Source organism: Rutidosis leptorrhynchoides, chromosome 3 (genome assembly GCF_046630445.1).
Source record: "Rutidosis leptorrhynchoides isolate AG116_Rl617_1_P2 chromosome 3, CSIRO_AGI_Rlap_v1, whole genome shotgun sequence".
Classification (NCBI taxonomy): Eukaryota; Viridiplantae; Streptophyta; class Magnoliopsida; order Asterales; family Asteraceae; genus Rutidosis; species Rutidosis leptorrhynchoides.
In genome coordinates, this window is record NC_092335.1 from 180,729,087 (window position 1) to 180,750,564 (window position 21,478).

A 21,478-nucleotide genomic window follows, 5' to 3' on the forward strand; every position below is an offset into this window, starting at 1 on the left:
GAATGACAGAAATGATAATTAGGAAAATATCAAGGGTTAGAACGGGATTAATCATTTTCACAATCTTCTGAATGTATGAACTAAGAAAGAAAGTATATGAATGGTGAGAATAATGGAACGAAAGAGTTTAATTTATAATGAGAATATCAGACAGAATAATCGGGACAGATCATCGCATTTAATTAAAGAGATCATAATTTTCATAAATCTTGAAGAATCAGATCTTACAGATTTCCAAGATTTCCTTTTAAATCTCTTAAATTCCGGAATTAAATCCTGACTACGTCAAAATTTAAAACGAATCTACCTTTATTCATTTCACTCTTTTATGATAGTTTCATTCGTGCTCTTCGAATAATCGAATTATTTTATCCTTATTACTCAATGGTAATAAAACTCAAATTATCAGCTTTTATGAGTCATGAAAAGATATTTATTGTTAGCCATGACCACCTCACTCAAATTTCGGGGCGAAATTTCTTTAACGGGTAGGTACTGTGACGACCCGAAAATTTTTGACCAATTTTAAACTTAATCTTTATTGATTTCGGCACGATAAACAAAGTCTGATAAACTGAATCTTAAAAAAAAAAAACTTTAAACTGTGTTCATGTATACAATTGACCTTTGACTGGGCTCGACGATTCACGAACAATTGTTTGTAAATAAATATGTATATTTTGGATATATTTACTTCAATATATATAATTAATAAATACTTATGTAACAAAATTTGATAAAACATATTTATAGATATAGTAATTTGAAAATATATGAATTCTATGCGTAAATATTATTATATGTATGTTGTAATATAGATAGAATTTATAAATATTAAATATTAAATATTAAAAAAATATATATATATAATAGTAAACATTACATACGTTATAATATGTAGGGTTAATATATCAAATTTTATTACAAGTTAAAATAAAAATTTCTATAGTAATATTATTATTTACTTTCAATATTAATATTAACATTTATATTATTAATATTATTATTTTAAAGACACAACATATAAATATGAAATTTGATATAAATCTATATATTATTATTATTATTATTATTTATCTTTATTGTAATATCATTATTATTATCAATAATAATGTTATTATTATCTTTTTCATTAATATTATTATGGTTACTTATTATTATCATTAAAATCTCTATTATTGTTAATATTATTGTTATTATTATTAACATTATAAATAATATTAATAGTATTATTATTAATATATTTATTAAATATTATTATTAATTATTTATAAAATAAAAACATTAGGTACATGATAGCTAGCTGTAAACGATTTCCACCAGTATCCATTTTTTTTTCTGTTAACATGAATATATGTCTGACTCCACTTTATATATTATGTACATAGATAAATGCATACAGATACACCCACTTGTTTTTAACTTCTTTTGTTTCATGTCTTCTATTACTTGATCAAACTATGCTTCTAATTATTGTTCTAAACAAACCACCATGAAAACCGTTCAGAAACTACCACTTCACCACCACTAGCTACTATTAGTTTTGGTTATAACTAACCCACCATCGACACCACACCATCGGTACCACCATCTAACACCCACCAACTTTTTTTTTTTCTCTCTCTCTCTCTCTCTCTCTCTCTCTCTATTCACGATCAATACACCATCATCAACCCATTAAAAACTAACTGCTACACTTATTATTTTTCTGTTTTAAACTGCTGAACGAGCTCAACTTGCAGCCGACAATTGCTGCTACTGCAACTATTTAGTACTGCTACAGCTTGCTTGTTATTTTTCTGTTCACATTCGACAAACCTCACAGCTACTGTTTGGATAACGATGATGAGTGATGAAGGTCTGCTACTGCATTTATATTTTTTTCTGTTTCGATTCCTAACCCAAAAACGAACACCTTTCTATTGCTCGCTATTTCTATTCGAAGATCACCACATTCAATTCACTTCTAATTCAATTATTAATGAAAACCTAAACCCTTATTGATGAGCTGTTAAACGAAACTCTCTTGAGCAAGAATCCATGAACTCAAAAAGCCTATTTTAATTAACATGGGCCGTATATTTTTTTGCTATTAGGCCACCATGGTTCTTTTACTACTGGACTTCAATATGTGGGGCCATAATAAAGCAAATTATGATGAGCTGCATGATGAAAACGAAAGTGATATCTGATGCCTTAGTAATTGTTAAAATATTGAAACAAAAAGGTCCGGTTGATTGAAATATATATATATATATATGGAATTATATACAATGGATCTGGCTATATATATGTGTTCCTTTATATGTGTTTATGGTCACATGATTTCATGTACTAAGTGCTTGGTAGGGCCGTGATTTCATAAGTGAATCAAGTAGTGGAGTATGGAACCATCAAATATTGGGTGGAAGTGAAAATGTTAAACGGGATGATGAACCCGTTGATGAAGATGATTACGATTTTAAGATGTTCGATGATACCTGATCGAGATCTTCTTTCAGTTCGAAGCTTTCTTAATTGGGGTTGATTATGAACGGTTGTTTCATAAAAGGGATATAGGATTTTTATGGGCTTAATACTCGATAAGGAAAAAGAGTGAGAGAGATTAGATTTTCGGCCCATGAAACTAATAATAGTGGGCTTATGATATTGATATTGGTGGATTGAACATTAAGAGTGAAAGATTTGGGTTTAGTTATCTTAAGACCCATTTGTTTTTAAACTAGAGTTGGTGCATTACGATTATATACTATTACTCGATCTTCTATCACTATTGCCGGGCTTCTCTTTCAAACACTACTCGTCTCTCTCGTTCGATTGACCAGGGGGTATAAATTATAAAACTTAAGCTTTAAAATTACATATATACTATAATTAAATGATGAATATTATGATATTAATATAATGTTAATGGTTACGTATGATTATTTTATTGTCATTATTATTAAGACTATCATTTTCTATTTATTTATTTAAAATTATCATTATTATTATAAATATTAATATAAGTATTATTATAAAATTAAATATTTTTATTATCACCATTATAAAAAAAATATAACAATTTTATTAAAATGATCATTTTATATATATATATATATATATATATATATATATATATATATATATATATATATATATATATATATATATATATATATATATATATATAACATTTGGAATAACAAAAATATTATTAAAAGAAATAAGTAAAATATTATATAATTATATATATAAAAACTTGCTTGATTGTGATTATATGTGTTAATATATATACTTGGTATAGGTTCGTGAATCCGAGGCCAACTCTGCATTGTTCAGTTCCGTCGTATGCATATTCTTACTACAAAATATCGTACTGTGAGTTTCATTTGCTCCCTTTTATATATATTTTTGGGACTGAGAATACATGCGCTGTTTTTATAAATGTTTTACGAAATAGGCACAAGTACTAAAACTAATTCTACGTGGGTTTAAACCAGAAATATACCCTTAGTTTGGTAACATTAAACTATTTGTCTATGTACGGTAGGCGCGAATCCTAAAGATATATCTATTGGGCCTGACAAACCCCATCCTGACTATGGGATGCTTTAGTACTTCGAGGTTATTTTAAACACACCTGATCTGGTGTACTTCAGAGGGTAAAACATGAACGTTAAGGCTTGTTACCGGGTGCCTACAACTTATAGAATACTTTTATACACTTGCGAGTGTACATATATTTATAAACGGAAATCTTGTGGTCTATTAATATATTGAAATGATTGTTATGATAAACCTATGAACTCACCAACCTTTTGGTTGACACTTTTAAGCATGTTTATTCTCAGGTACGAATTAAGTCTTCCGCTGTGCATTAGCTCATTTTAAGGATATTACTTGGAGTCGATCATCGCAATGGGACCAAATGTTGATGACTTCGTCCAGGTGGATAAGGACGGGTCTTTACAACAAAACTGACTAATTTGAAAAGGAATCGCAAAGTTATTTTTGCTAGTAAATGCTAAAGGGTCTGACACGGATACGTGTTAAATTATGACTCTGGTTTCGAGAGCTTTTTAGGTGCAAGACTGTGGTCAATATGTGGTTGGATCATCATCTCAATTGTTCATTATTTGAAGTGTCTTCAGGAATTTCGAAGGGTTTGAACACAGATTGTAATCGTTAATATACATATGATGTTCTAACACAGATTTGAAGTCAAAGTATCGCTTGTGAAAGATGTACGGATCTAAGAGTGATGATTTTGTTGATATCTCGAGTTGAATTCTAAGATTTCAAAATCAGAATATGTAATTAAATTTTGAATGAGTATGGTTGTTTTGATTTCTATAAAAGAATGTATATTGTTGTGAAAGTAGGGAGTATAATTGATGATTGCGGAATCAGATTCGAAGAATGTAACATATTAATTGTGAATTTATATATCTCTCGGGTATTACCTACCCGTTAAAAAAATTTCACAAGTAACATTTTTGTACAAATAAATTTTATTACAGTCTTTATGAAAATATATATGTATGTATATTTTCTTCAGATGTAATGTAGATTTAATGAGTTAATATTAAATTAAACTCATTTGATTTTTGACTGGAATTAGAAATGAATAATCTCTAAACATTAGTGATTACATAATCTTCGCGGAGAGTTTCTTCAATATGATTGAAATTATGAATCAATACTTCGTTATTTATTGATGCATGATGTGGGTATTTGTGAAATTCTTGTGAACTTCGCAAAGTACGAATGATGTTGTTTGAAAACTTTCGAGTACATCGATGATGAAAGTGTAAAATCAAACATATATTTGAATAATACACTTGATTTATTATGAAATAGAATTCATTGAATTGAAATAGAGATTGTAGTTGACAATGGTTAAGTTGTTGATGAAGGATGTACATCATAGCATATTAGTAATATGAATTAAACCGAGTAGTATCTACCCTTTTTCAACTCATACATAATAGCTTAGTACGAAAAGATTTATGATGGTTTAAAGATTTATATATATAAGATATACATATAAATCCTTCAGTGGAAATGAGTTAATACTTGATAACTCATTGATTTGACATACTTGTTGTTGATTTGTAATGATGTCCACGGTGATTCTTGAACTAGCAGAGCTTGTGATGTTATGGGTGCTGCTGATTCTGATGATGCTGACGGCACTGACTGTGCGGGTGATGCTACGATACTGTTGATGCTGTTGGTAAAACAAGTCTAGCTTGTAAATCACACACCATTCTTTTTAGAGTTTCTACTCTTCTTTTTTATCATTTTGGTTCACTCATCTGATTTATGGTTAAGGCTAGAATTGATAATTTCTAAAATTTTGGAGATTACATAATCGTCACAAAGATATCTCTTGAATGAAGTTATAAATAAATACTTCATCGTTTGTTGTTGTTGATATTCCTTAATATTTACAAGGCGTATGACGTTGATGCTTGAGGTACAGTTTGTGATGTTACGGTGTGAGATGCGGATGTTGTTGTTGATGGTGGTGATGGTACTGTTGGTGTTGCTGATGATGGTACTGTTTATGGTGCTGCTGCTGGTGTTTGTAACCTTTGCACCATATTCTCCAAAGCCACCACCCGAGCGCGAAGCTCGTTGACTTCTTCTATTACACCGGGGTGATTTTCGGTTCGGACGAGCGGATAAATAAAATCTAGAATTTGATGTAGTATATAATTGTGATGAGATACTCTGGAAATGAGAGAGAAAATGTGTTTCAGACAGGTTCGCCGATAAGTGCTTCAGGTTCTTCGCTAAGAGGACAATGTGGTGGATGAAAAGGATCACCTTCTTCTTGTCTCCAATGATTGAGGAGGCTACGAACCCATCCCCAATTCATCCAGAATAGATGATGGCTGATTGGTTGATCCATTCTGATCACACTGCTTTCGGAGCTCGAGTGAAACTCCATATCGGAATCCGATGAACTTGAACTAGTGACGAGTTCCATATCGTACGATTGAATAAAAGATTTTTCGATATGAAATGATTTCCGGCTATCGGATGGTATTCTAATTACATAGAATATCCATATATATATAGAACAAAAGATTTCATAGATTACAAAGGAATTTACGGAATATGTCAGACAAAGTTTACAGTAACAGATATGCTAAGATATGAATTAGCAGATACGCTAAGATATGAACTTTATCTATACACTATCTATGCAATGAATGCAGTAAGACGCGTTTAGACTTAAGATGATAAGCATGGTTTTCGACAAGATATGATAAGCAAAACTTTTTGTCATGCAACTAAGGTCGAAGTCCAGACTCACTAATGCATCCTAACTACTATCAGTTAGACACACTAATGCAGACCTGGTTCGCTAAGACCACCGCTCTGATACCAACTGAAGGGACCCGTTCATATACATTATAAACGATTCACAATAGTTGATTACATCGCTAGGTATTTGACCTCTATATGATACATTTTACAAACATTGCATTCGTTTTAAAAGAAAAACTTTCATTACATCGAAAGTTGACAGGCATGCATATCATTTCAAAATATCCAAACTAAAAAATGAACTAATCTGTCATGTACTTAATAATAATCTCTATTGAACTCAACGACTTGAATGCAACGTCTTTTGAAATATGCCATGAATGATTCCAAGTAATATCTCTAAAATAAGCCAATGCACAGCGGAAGATTTCTTTAATACCTGAGAATAAACATGCTTTAAAGTGTCAACCAAAAGGTTGGTGAGTTCATTAGTTTATCATAATACATCAATTCCATATTTTTAGTAGACCACAAGATTTAAATTCCATCTTTCATAAACATTGTAGCGACCCGACCAAATCGTCATTGACGGCGCCGACTACTTAGGTCCCGTTGCGTGGTCATAGTCCCTATATGAGACTCGTTTGACCAAAATTATGTCGCATTCATTTGAAACGTACAAGACTTGCAAAGTTTAGTTTACAAACAATTCGACAACAAGTTTAAGATTACAAAAATTGTAAAGTATAAATGAAATAACTTGCGACATAATATAAGTTGAAAATCACAGTTGCTATAAATAGCGTAAGTATGTATGCTTTAAGGTTTAATCCAAAAGTGCTATCACTAGCGTATGCATGTATGCTTGACCTCAAGCAAGAAATCAAAGTGTGCGGAAGCATGTATCAAGTAGCCGAGTATGAACCTGAGAAAACATGTAGAAAACTGTCAACGAAAAACGTTGGTGAAATCATAGATGTATTTGTAAACGTTGTTTTTGAACCACAAGATTTAGTATTCCCATAGTTGATTATCAAAATCGTTTGCATTCCAAAAGTATTGTTCGCGAGCACCCAATTATCAAGACTTAACGTTTCCTCCCATTGTATACCCCATCACTTAGTGCTAGAACAAACACTGATTCTCGAAAATATATTTCATCCGTAGACGGTAGCGAACCGTCCGTAATGAGGGTTTGTCAAACCCGTATGGCCACACAATATAAGTTCTCGCTTACACCCTGCAAGTGTAACTAATGATAATCGAATTGAGGATTTTTGTTCTAACTCGCTGTGGAATGTTTGTTTTCCTTGTACTTGTGTTCAAAGTATAAAAGTAAGTAGTACAAAATGTAACAAAGTATATGTTTCTCAGCCCACAATTTAAAAGTATAAAAAGTTGTTGAAAAGGTGGGACTATGATCTCACCTCGAGTGCACGAGTATAAAAGTACTTCAACAAGTAAACGTGTGCATGAAAGTTGCTTAGCCTTGACCTAAACAAGTAAGTTGTATCAATTAACCGGTTACGACACAAAGTCGGGTGAAATGTGTTCAATTAGTCCTATGGCTCGTTACGACTCGATTAAGTATAGCATGTGAATCACGTTGTCAAGTTTCATACAAAAAAACAAGTATAAAAGCATGTTAGAATGATTGTATAAAAGTTTGGTTAAGTTTGACTAAAAGTCAAACTTGGTCAAAGTCAAAGTCAACGGGGTCGGGTCGGGTATCCGACAATTTTCCCATGATGAGAAATCATTTATGAGCAGAATGGTCAAGTTTCATGTTAATCGGAGTTACGGTTAAGCGGGAAACATTTTGTGAAAGGAAAAATAAAAACAAAAATGAGCTGGGCATATGCGCGGCGCGCAATGGGTTGCGCGGCGCTCACCCAGTGCAATTTCTGGTCAGAACTCAACCAAGAAGGCAAACATCTGGGATCTCTGATTCTGCGCGGCGCGCGGGTAAATGCGCGGCGCGCACCATGCTGTTCAGCTATTTTCTGCAGTTTTCAACTTATGCACGAATCCAACTTCAAATACCCATAAATCCTAAACCGTAAACATCCAAAACAAGTATCTTATATCGTTGGAAAGGTATTTTGACAAGGAATACAACTAACCACTTTTCATCAAGCAAAAACATCGATTTCAATAACCGATTTTCTCGTCAAGTGATCATTTAAGTCCATTTTCAAAGTTTCAAGTTCGTAAAACGTATTTTATGCTTCGGGAATCCAATTTACACATACGATATGCCGTTTTGAAGGTAATGAAGCATACATTACTACTAAACACTTACTAACAACATTAACAAGCATTCAACGCATCAAAAGTTCATTTCAAAGTCTATCAAACCCTAACCAAAATTCACAAAAATCAATAATCATGTGTTTGAAGTTTTCTTAATCAACCTACACATCAAATTGAAGCTAATGATGCTAGTAACACATTTAATACATGAACTTTAACAATCTAACAACATTAACTCACCCAAAATCAAGGATTAAGCAAACCCATTTCAAAAACTCAAACTAGTTACTCCAAACCACAAATCGAGCAAACAAAACATATATTCATGTTACACACGAGCCATAGACACTAACTAACACAATTTCAAGTATATAAAACGAATTTAGAGAAATTTAGTGATTTTAGAAAGTTACCCAAAATTGATGAAATTGGTATCAAAATGTAGAGGATGAAGAGAGGATCACGAATATGTAATTTGTTTTGAAGTTTGCTTCCCGATCCGAATTTAGATGATGAATTATGTTTGTGTTCTTGAGAGAAAAAAAGAAAGAAAGAGAGAGAGAGAGGGAGGGATTGAATGGTGGTGATTGGGGTGGACTAGTTGACCTAGTCAACTAGTTTGCCCCGTGTCAATTTTAGTCCCTCGAGTTTCAAAGCGGGTGTGGGAATTAACCAAACGAATATTTTTAAAACGCTCGAGTAAACGGGTGATGTCAAAATTAAATAGCGGGAATATAATGAACGTTACTCACGGAAACTATTAATTTAGATACGAAAGATTATGTTTAAAAAAAAAAAGACGGTGTTAAAATTAAATTTAACGGAAAAACGCGGGATGTTACATTATCCACGCCTCAAAAGAAATTTCGTCCCGAAATTTAGTTGGAAGTAGTAGTTGTTGAATCTTCCTCGAGATCTTGCGTTGCCAATTCTACGAGTGAGGGAGAAGTACGTCCTAGGGTATTTCAACGAATTTTTGACGGTCGGGATCATATGTTGTTTTAAGGTTTGGCTTCACGATTTATGGTTTCAACCGGTCCTCCTAGGAAGTGAGGGTTATCGTCGATAGTGAGTTCATCAAAGGAGATAACAAGTTCTCGTTTCGCAAAACACGTCTTTGAGTTGATACATCGAATGTAGGATAAACGGAGACCCAAAATGAGTCGGAAAAGTATAAACGGCTAGCGACGGGTCCAAAACACCCCAAGAATTTAAAGGATCAAAATATCGCGGATTTAGCTTCCTACGTTTTCCCGAAACGGATTGCACCTTTCCAAGGTGCGACTCTTAACGTGACGCGGTTTTCCCACGTGGAATTTGAAATGTTTACGTCTAACATCGGCGTAGCTCTTGGTGATTACGAGTCGCGTTGGGTCTTGCTTGAATATGAATAAATTTTCTCGGTTGCTCATGAATAACCTCGGCCCCGGTGAATTGATCATCGTTTACTTGGTTCGACAAAGGAGAATGACGTTTCCGGTCACATGTGGTTTCAAAAGGAGTGACGTTAAAACTCGAATGAAAATCATTGTAGTACGAGGATTCGGTTTAAGGAAAATACTTTTCTCAAGTAAATTTGAAGTTGGTAATACAAACTTGTATTATGGTTTCCAAGGTTTAAATCGCATGTTTGTTCGGTCCGTCGGGTTGTGGATGGTACGCGGTACTCATGTCTAAATGCGGTCCCGAGGCTTTTTGTAAGGTACTCCAAAATCTAGAAATGAAACGAGGATCTCGATCCGAAACGGGGTATATTTCCCTAAGGCATATTGAACAAGTTTGCTAGGAATTGAAAACGTTAGCTAGGACAAGTTTCTCAAGAAAATTCGCGTCGCGGAAGATTTATCGGTTTCCAAAAACGTTCGTCGGAACTATTCACCCTCGAGGTGAATACTAGTATAACGTGGGGAGTCTCTCTCCATTGAGAATTTAAAATAAAAGATTTCCTGAACCAGAATTACGAGTGTAAGGCGAGAGAAGTTTCCGCCTCGATGCGAGCATAACGAGTAAATTGTAGTTAGTCAACAAGACTGTGCGAGGACGAGCTAGTATACCCGTGTGACATACGGTTGAAGTCGAATGGAATCGGTAATTCATTCGGAAGCATAAGTATAGTTCGACAAAAGTCGAAGGTGTGTCCCCGGTATGGTTGTTATAAATATTCTCGGAGTTTTCGGATGTCCAAACATGAATAGATGAAGTCATGTACATGGCACATGGTGGTGTTTAGGTTGATCGAGTCTAACCACCATCACGCGTCACTAGAACTTTGGTATGTCTTACCGTAATATAACCACGTTGATCGAGTGTCGTTATATTACGCTAACTCATACCTCTATTCCCACATCACTCTATAGATTCAAGTTCGTGTAATCGTGAAGTTTAAAATAAACAAAGTGTAACGACGTCTCTAACGTGACTCGTATTGAATCGAAAGAATTAGTGCAACTATAAAGAAGCGTTCCCCGAGGGAAGTGTATAAATGATTGTTCACGTCAATGTGGTTCGAGTCAGACAAAAATGTATTCGGGTATGAAAAGAGTAACGAGTCATGATAACGAGTAGCACGCAACCGTAGTGATAAATGTTGATGACGATACTCACCTAGAGTAGTGATGGTAGTAACACCAAAAAGTAGATAGTAAGAAACACCAGTGGGAAACCGATAGTAAGTTGAAACGGTGGTAAATAACAATCCGGGAGACAAAGTTCCCGAACGAGTGTGACTAATGAAGTCGTCGTCATCCATACGTGTATGAATCATGAATTTACGTGTATTACCAAAAAGTGGCGGAATACGAGTTCGTATGATGAAGGTTGGGTACCATTAAAAAGTTTGCCTAAGAATGATTCAAGTATAATGCACAAGTAGTCAAGTAAGTGCTATCTATAGCAAATGTATGTCAGAATGCAATGGCTAACTATCCGATTGTAGTCTAGACTCACTAATGCGTCCTAACGACTCTGTTAGACACACTAATGCACGTCCTAGTTCCCTACAACCAACGCTCTGATACCATCTGTAGCGACCCGACCAAATCGTCATTGACGGCGCCGACTACTTAGGTCCCGTTGCGTGGTCATAGTCCCTATATGAGACTCGTTTGACCAAAATTATGTCGCATTCATTTGAAACGTACAAGACTTGCAAAGTTTAGTTTACAAACAATTCGACAACAAGTTTAAGATTACAAAAATTGTAAAGTATAAATGAAATAACTTGCGACATAATATAAGTTGAAAATCACAGTTGCTATAAATAGCGTAAGTATGTATGCTTTAAGGTTTAATCCAAAAGTGCTATCACAAGCGTATGCATGTATGCTTGACCTCAAGCAAGAAATCAAAGTGTGCGGAAGCATGTATCAAGTAGCCGAGTATGAACCTGAGAAAACATGTAGAAAACTGTCAACGAAAAACGTTGGTGAAATCATAGATGTATTTGTAAACGTTGTTTTTGAACCACAAGATTTAGTATTCCCATAGTTGATTATCAAAATCGTTTGCATTCCAAAAGTATTGTTCGCGAGCACCCAATTATCAAGACTTAACGTTTCCTCCCATTGTATACCCCATCACTTAGTGCTAGAACAAACACTGATTCTCGAAAATATATTTCATCCGTAGACGGTAGCGAACCGTCCGTAATGAGGGTTTGTCAAACCCGTATGGCCACACAATATAAGTTCTCGCTTACACCCTGCAAGTGTAACTAATGATAATCGAATTGAGGATTTTTGTCCTAACTCGCTGTGGAATGTTTGTTTTCCTTGTACTTGTGTTCAAAGTATAAAAGTAAGTAGTACAAAATGTAACAAAGTATATGTTTCTCAGCCCACAATTTAAAAGTATAAAAAGTTGTTGAAAAGGTGGGACTATGATCTCACCTCGAGTGCACGAGTATAAAAGTACTTCAACAAGTAAACGTGTGCATGAAAGTTGCTTAGCCTTGACCTAAACAAGTAAGTTGTATCAATTAACCGGTTACGACACAAAGTCGGGTGAAATGTGTTCAATTAGTCCTATGGCTCGTTACGACTCGATTAAGTATAGCATGTGAATCACGTTGTCAAGTTTCATACAAAAAAACAAGTATAAAAGCATGTTAGAATGATTGTATAAAAGTTTGGTTAAGTTTGACTAAAAGTCAAACTTGGTCAAAGTCAAAGTCAACGGGGTCGGGTCGGGTATCCGACAATTTTCCCATGATGAGAAATCATTTATGAGCAGAATGGTCAAGTTTCATGTTAATCGGAGTTACGGTTAAGCGGGAAACATTTTGTGAAAGGAAAAATAAAAACAAAAATGAGCTGGGCATATGCGCGGCGCGCAATGGGTTGCGCGGCGCTCACCCAGTGCAATTTCTGGTCAGAACTCAACCAAGAAGGCAAACATCTGGGATCTCTGATTCTGCGCGGCGCGCGGGTAAATGCGCGGCGCGCACCATGCTGTTCAGCTATTTTCTGCAGTTTTCAACTTATGCACGAATCCAACTTCAAATACCCATAAATCCTAAACCGTAAACATCCAAAACAAGTATCTTATATCGTTGGAAAGGTATTTTGACAAGGAATACAACTAACCACTTTTCATCAAGCAAAAACATCAATTTCAATAACCGATTTTCTCGTCAAGTGATCATTTAAGTCCATTTTCAAAGTTTCAAGTTCGTAAAACGTATTTTATGCTTCGGGAATCCAATTTACACATACGATATGCCGTTTTGAAGGTAATGAAGCATACATTACTACTAAACACTTACTAACAACATTAACAAGCATTCAACGCATCAAAAGTTCATTTCAAAGTCTATCAAACCCTAACCAAAATTCACAAAAATCAATAATCATGTGTTTGAAGTTTTCTTAATCAACCTACACATCAAATTGAAGCTAATGATGCTAGTAACACATTTAATACATGAACTTTAACAATCTAACAACATTAACTCACCCAAAATCAAGGATTAAGCAAACCCATTTCAAAAACTCAAACTAGTTACTCCAAACCACAAATCGAGCAAACAAAACATATATTCATGTTACACACGAGCCATAGACACTAACTAACACAATTTCAAGTATATAAAACGAATTTAGAGAAATTTAGTGATTTTAGAAAGTTACCCAAAATTGATGAAATTGGTATCAAAATGTAGAGGATGAAGAGAGGATCACGAATATGTAATTTGTTTTGAAGTTTGCTTCCCGATCCGAATTTAGATGATGAATTATGTTTGTGTTCTTGAGAGAAAAAAAGAAAGAAAGAGAGAGAGAGGGAGGGATTGAATGGTGGTGATTGGGGTGGACTAGTTGACCTAGTCAACTAGTTTGCCCCGTGTCAATTTTAGTCCCTCGAGTTTCAAAGCGGGTGCGGGAATTAACCAAACGAATATTTTTAAAACGCTCGAGTAAACGGGTGATGTCAAAATTAAATAGCGGGAATATAATGAACGTTACTCACGGAAACTATTAATTTAGATACGAAAGATTATGTTTAAAAAAAAAAAGACGGTGTTAAAATTAAATTTAACGGAAAAACGCGGGATGTTACAAACATAATCTCGTACCAGGCATTTCGCACGGCATAGAGATAAAAATCATTCATATGGTGAACACCTGGTAACCGACCTTAACAAGATGCATAAAGAATATCCCCATCATTCCGGGACTCCCTTCGGACATGATAAATTCGAAGTACTAAAGTAACTGGTACTTTGGATGAGGCTTGTTGGGCCCAATAGATCTATCTTTAGGATTCACGTCAATTAGGGTGTCTGTTCCCTAATTCTTAGATTACCAGACTAAAAAGGGGCATATTCGGTTTCGATAATCCAACCATAGAATGTAGTTTCGATTACTTGTGTCTATTTCGGAAAACATTTATAAAAGCAGCGCATGTATTCTCAGTCCCAAAAATATATATTGCAAAAGCATTTAAAAAGGGAGCAAATGAAACTCACCATACAGTATTTCGTAGTAAAAATACATATGACGTCATTGAACAAGTGCAAGGTTGGCCTCGGATTTACCAACCTAAATTAAGTCTATATATTTGTATATTGGTCAATATCTGTTTAATAATTTAGGTCAAGTCGTAGTGTATCACAATCCTAATGCTCGAGACTAAATATGCAAAAGTCAACAAAAGTCATCTTGACCAAAATGACTTCCAAAAATTATACATGATTATTATTTAGTTTGAATATAGTCGTTTTATATATTTAAATATTTTTAACAAATTTTATTAGAGTAAATAATATAATTCATTTATTAATAAATAAAATTTTATATTAAAATTTATATAATAAAAATATACTTTTATATATCTTAAGTAATAAAATTTATAAAATTCATTTAATATCATAAAAATATAATGCTAGGTATTATTAATGTATTTATATTATATGTAGTAAAATATCTTTGTATTACATATTTATTTGATAAAATAATATTGATAATAATAATAAGTATAAGTTGTTTATTTTGTAATAATAATTATTATTATTATATTAATAAAAATATCAATATTTATATTTAATAAAAAATGATATTATGATAAAATGATAATTTTTATTAATAATAATACTAAAATAATAATAATAATGATATTTTATAATAACAATGATATTTCTATTTAAAAATAATATTTTTTAGTAAATATGATAGTTTTAATATTAATAATACTTTTAATAATAATAATAATAATAATAATAATAATAATAATAATAATAATAATAATAATAATAATAATAATAATGAAAATGATATTTTTATCTAAATCAATACCTTTCAATATTTTAATTTCATCATGATACTTATACTCATTATTTCCTAATCAATTTGTTAATAGCTTTTAACCGTCTTTTATATCGCGTTCATAATCATGATAATAATAGTAATCATAATAATTAGGTGTTGCTAATATTAGTTTTAATTATAATAATACTAATAATAATAAATATTATTATAATATTAATGATAATACTAATAACTATTTTAATGATAATAATAATAATAATACTAATTATTATTTTAACGATAATAACGATAGTAATAATAATAAAAATAACAATTTTTAATGATAATACTTTTTATTGATAATGACAATAATAATAATAATAATAATAATAATAATAATAATAATAATAATAATAATAATAATAATAATAATAATAATAATAATAATAATAATAATAATAATAATAATAATAATAATAATAATGATAATGATGATGATGATGATGATGATGATGATGATAATAATAATAATAATAATAATAATAATAATAATAATAATAATAATAATAATAATAATAATAATTAGATAAAAACTATTACGACGATAATAATAATCATTTTTAATAATAATACAAAAATTCAATTGGCTATAACTTCTAATCTGTTCATCGAAACCATTCGATATCTAAATGAAAAGTTCTTAATTTTTCGCTAGATTTCCAACGACATGCATATCATATACATTATCTCAACCGCATATGTAACTAACTTATGATTCATCAAAACTATCTAACAACTAAATTAAACATGCATGCAGGCATAATCATATCTACTCGAGCACTAGTCATGGATACACTAATAATATGTAAAAGTTAAGTTATGAATGCTCACGTATCAATATTGAGATTCAATATTGCAGGAAAGGTACGCAAACGCAACGGAGATGATAAACACTAGATTGACCTTACGAGCATTCCCCCGAATATTATCCATCACCTCCATAGCTATAACCCACAATTTCCTTAGCCCTATCCTACTCGAAAACCAGTTTTGAAATAACTTACTCATGACTTCGTCGTAGTATTTTATGTATAATACTAATAATAATAATACTACTAGATACGATTATTAATAATATTAATCGAAATCATAAAATAATAATAATAATAATAATAATAATAATAATAATAATAATAATAATAATATAAATAAATAAATAACATACGGAGTAAGAGATTGAATGAATTACTCGAGCTAGAATTCGATCAATTTATAGTGCCCGACCTGGACCCAGTAACTCTACAATTGTGGTACTTTGTAGGCTAACACCTCCGCAATCGCGGAGGTACCTGTCCCAGCTCACCCTCAATGATTTCATGGATGCCGAAGATTTATATATATATATATATATATATATATATATATATATATATATATATATATATATATATATATATATATATATATATATATATATATATATATATATATATATTATAATATATATATATATATATTATAATATATTTAATTTATATAATTAATTATATATTATATTATATTTACGTACATAGTTAACTCGTAATTTTAGTTCCAACAAATTGTACTTTGTCACATGACTATAGTCTCGGTTTCGGTTTCTCGAACGCATTTTCGTACATTTAGAAAACTAGTACTTTACCTTACGCGATACGTACCTTTATTATTAACTAGACTTATAATATCGATAAACTATATCGTTTAAAATATAACTTGTACATTTGAGTGATATGATCATTTGCTTCTAAAAATTGACGTTTCGATGTTTATTTAAAATATATATTTTAAATCAAACGTTTTAAGTTAATATTATTTTTATCACTTTGTAAAATACATACATATATATATATATATATATATATATATATATATATATATATATATATACTCATTAAAATATAAATTTGTACAGATTGTATGTAATTGAAACATAATATAACATTTAGTTTTTCAAAGACAATTATATTTCCAAATATAATTTAGATCGTTTACGTAATAGAAATATTATATCATACAACGTTTTTATTTTAAAATCTAAATTGATATAATTCATTTATGTACTATCGTTTTATATATCAATCGCATCACTAAGCGAGTGTTACTATCGTGTATTTAACTAATTCGAAAACATATATATTTAATGAACATGTTTTAAATACACATTGCAAGTTATTTATATATATATTTAGTTCTATCCATTAACATTTTGACTTATTGTATATATTCAAATCCATTCTTAAAAGATTTCAACTATGTCATAAAACATTTTCAATATTATGAAAACTAATAATTATTTTATCAAAAGACTCGAGGCAATCATTGTGTTGAAAATTATTCTCTACTACCCTTTGTCCAGTTATCGTTAATTGACCTATTTGTTCTTACTTGTAAATCACTTTACCATCTTTCGAATATCGTTAAAATGGGAAGATTTCTCAAATCAATGTGGACCTCTCAACAGAGACTCGTAATCATAATTCAATGTATCTGATAATTCAATCATTTGATATTATCTTTTAATTTCGTCAATAATTATTTTAAATATATTTTGAAACAAATACGTTCATGTAAAGTATTATACGTCTAATACGTTGTTAACGTTTTCAAGTTATAATATATACACATATACATATATAATCATATCCGTACATATAATGGTTCGTGAATCATTGGAATTTGGTCGAGGTTAAATGAATGTATGAACATATTTTAAAATTCTTGAGATTTAACTTAACAAACTTTGCTTATCGTGTCAAAAAAATATAAAGATCAAGGTTTAAATTTGGTCGGAAATTTTCGGGTTGTCACAAAATGAACCGCAGTCGCGGAGCCTTCTGATAGGCTGAACCTTGTACGCATTAATTACTGATTAGGGTTTTAATAAATTAATTATTATTATTAACCTAATTAGGTTTTGATTTATTTAATTAGTATTTAGTTTTAGTTTTAGTTTTATTTAGTAATATTAAGTTTATTAATTATTATTAAATATATAAAATTAATACTTTTATAAAATAATAATTTAAAAATAATATTTTTATAAAAATAAGTAATTTTATCATTTTTTGTTTCTTTTTATAAATTGTATATTTTAATCGTTTATTTCGAAATTTGTATTTTTTATCGTTCGTAATTAGTTTTAAACTTAGTATTTTGCCATAGTATTTCTAGATCTTTAGACTTTGCCGTAAAATCCCTTAAGTGCTTTTTCTTTAGATTAAGATTTAGGCGCTTTAGAATTTTACGACGTCACTTATCGCTTTAATATTTAATAGGTTTTAGTGCCTAATTAAGTTATTGCAGTTTTGGATATAGAATTCCTTTTAAGCTTTAATACCTTTAGACGCAAGTTTTAATATTTAGTTTTTAGACTTTTAAGTTTCGACGCTCTACTTTCTTATTATTGTTTTTCGACTTTTTATTTTTCGACGTTTGTTTTGCAACTCTTATTTTTCGACGCACTTTTTCTTTCTCGTTTCTACGCTCTAGTTTTTAGGACATAGATTTTATCTTCAAAATTTCGACGAAAAAAAATTTATTTTAAGCGGTTAAATTGATAGACATCCAAAATTTTCTGGTTCGTAGTAATAGTTGGATTTGTTAGTGGCGAGTTGTGGGCTTCCGATTTAAAGGGTCCTGGCTACCTGCTGCATCTATTGGCTATTCGAAATGTGGACAAAATCAGAAAAGTCTATTAATTTGATAAATTTAATAATTTTTATCTTTATAACTAATAGGATATTCAGTGAATGCACCGAGCAAAACGTTCACCACCTTTCATACGTTCACCACCTGTAACTTAATCAAGACATCTAGCCAGCGTTGTCGCATTGATTTTTCTTTAGAATCATCATCTAGTCGAACAAGTACTCCAATTCAAATTTCCGATAATCCATTTTTTGAACCCGACCTCACAATTGAGAACCCGATGGATATTCAAGGATAATTCAGAGATCCTGAACCACTAATCATTCCTCCTGAACCACAAATCATTCAACCAGAGATTGTCGAGAAAATAACCGTTAAATCAGAATCCTCTAGTGATTCAGATTCAACAAATTCAATCATGGAAAATCAGGAGCCTCTAAGTATGGAAGATCGAATGAGAGCTACATGCACTGGCCAAGGTCATGCCATTACTCAACCAGATATTAATGCGTCAGATTATGAAATCAAAGGACAAATCCTACACATGGTAACTAATCAATGCCAATTTAGTGGTACACCAAAAGAAGATCCAAACGAACATCTTCGAACCTTTAATAGGATATGTACTCTATTTAAAATCATAGAAATTGAGGATGAACAGATCTATCTCATGTTATTTCCCTGGACTTTAAAGGGAGAAGCCAAAGATTGGTTAGAATCGTTACCTAAAGGGGCGATTGATACATGGGATGTTTTAGTTAAGAAATTTCTTAAAAGATTCTTTCCGACATCTAAAGCCATGAGACTTCAAGGAGAAATTGTTACATTCACGCAAAAGCCAAATGAAACATTATATGAAGCGTGGACAAGATTCGAAAAGTTGTTGAGAGGATGTCCTCAGCACGGTTTAGATACTTATCAAATAGTGTAAATATTCTACCAAGGATGTGATGTTGCTACACGAAAAGACATCGACACAGCAGCTGGTGGTTCCATTATGAAGAAAACTGCAACTGAAGCTCACAAAATTATTGATAACACTGCCTCCCACTCACATGAGTGACATCAAGAAAAATATATTTTTCGTTCATCTAAAGCGGCTAGAGCCGATTTTAGCCATGACTTTGATTCCATTTCCGCAAAGCTAGATACTTTCGAGAGATGAATGGAAAATATGACTAAAGATATTCATGCAATACGAATTAGTTGGGAGCAGTGTGGAGGACTACATTTGACAAAAGATTGTCTCAGTATTGAACAAACAATTGAACAAAGAGAGAATGTTTCATACATGAACCAAAGGCCTGAAAATAATTATCAAAATAATTATCAATCGCCAAGACCAAACTACAATCAAAATCAGAATTATAACCGAAATGTTCCATACAACAACCAACAAGGTCCTAGCAATCAACAAATATCTAATAATACTTACAATCAGCAAAGACATATTTTTCCAAATAAATCGCCACAAATCGATGATAAAAAGCCAAATTTAGAAGATATGATGTCGAAGCTAGTTGAATCTCAAACTCAATTTTTCACATCTCAGAAACAAACTAATGAACAAAATGCTCAAGCATTTAGAAATCAACAAGCTTCTATCCAAAATCTGGAATAAGAAGTAAGCAACCTAGCAAGGTTAATAGGTGAAAGAAAATCGGGGAGTTTACCTAGCGATACAAATGCTAAACCCCGAAATGAAACAGCTAAAGCCATTACCACAAGAAGTGGTATTACACTTAAACCACCTGAAATGCCTGTAAATTCTGATGACTCTATTCCTACTACACAAGAACCACAATCTGAGCAAGAGAACGAATTAGAACCGGTAGTTGAAAAGGTTAATGAAGATAACATAGTTAAGACAAAGCCTTATGTTAAACTATACCAACCATCACTTCTTTACCCGAGTAAAATGAGAAAAGAAAGACTTGAAGCCGAGCAATCCAAATTCTTGGATATGTTTAAACAAATAAATGTCAATCTTCCTTTCATTGATGTGATTTCAGGAATGCCAAGATATGCTAAATTCTTGAAAGATCTAATCACAAATAGAAAGAAAATAGAAGAACTCTTGGCTGTTACAATGAATGCTAATTGTTCTGCAGTGCTGTTGAATAAACTACCAGAAAAATTATCAGATCCAGGAAGTTTCACAATTCCATGTTTTCTGGGTAGTCTTAATTCAATAGAAGCATTGGCAGACTTAGGTGATAGTATAAATTTAATGCCGTATTCACTGTACGCTAAACTAGACGTCGGAGAATTGAAACCAACACGAATAAGCATACAACTAGCAGACCGATTAGTAAAATATCCTAGAGGGATAATGGAGAACGTGCTAGTTAAAGTTGGTACTTTAGTATTTCCAGTAGTCTTTGTTATTCTGGACATAGAAGAAGATTCTCGAGTTCCTCTCATATTAGGAAAACCATTCTTAAACACGGCTAAAGTAATAATAGATGTGTTTGGTAAGAACTGACCCTAAGTATAGAGGACGAGAGTGTTACTTTTTCTGTTGATAGAGCCATGCA

The 21,478-nt window shown here is 31.8% G+C and overlaps 1 non-coding gene across 1 annotated transcript; it reads right to left on the bottom strand.

Moving 5' to 3' along the window:
• Positions 1-19,743: 19,743 nt before the first annotated feature.
• Positions 19,744-19,850, bottom strand: LOC139903107 (small nucleolar RNA R71). The gene has a single exon (XR_011777951.1). It is a non-coding gene; the product is annotated as a small nucleolar RNA R71 (small nucleolar RNA).
• Between the last annotated feature and the right edge of the window lie 1,628 nt (positions 19,851-21,478).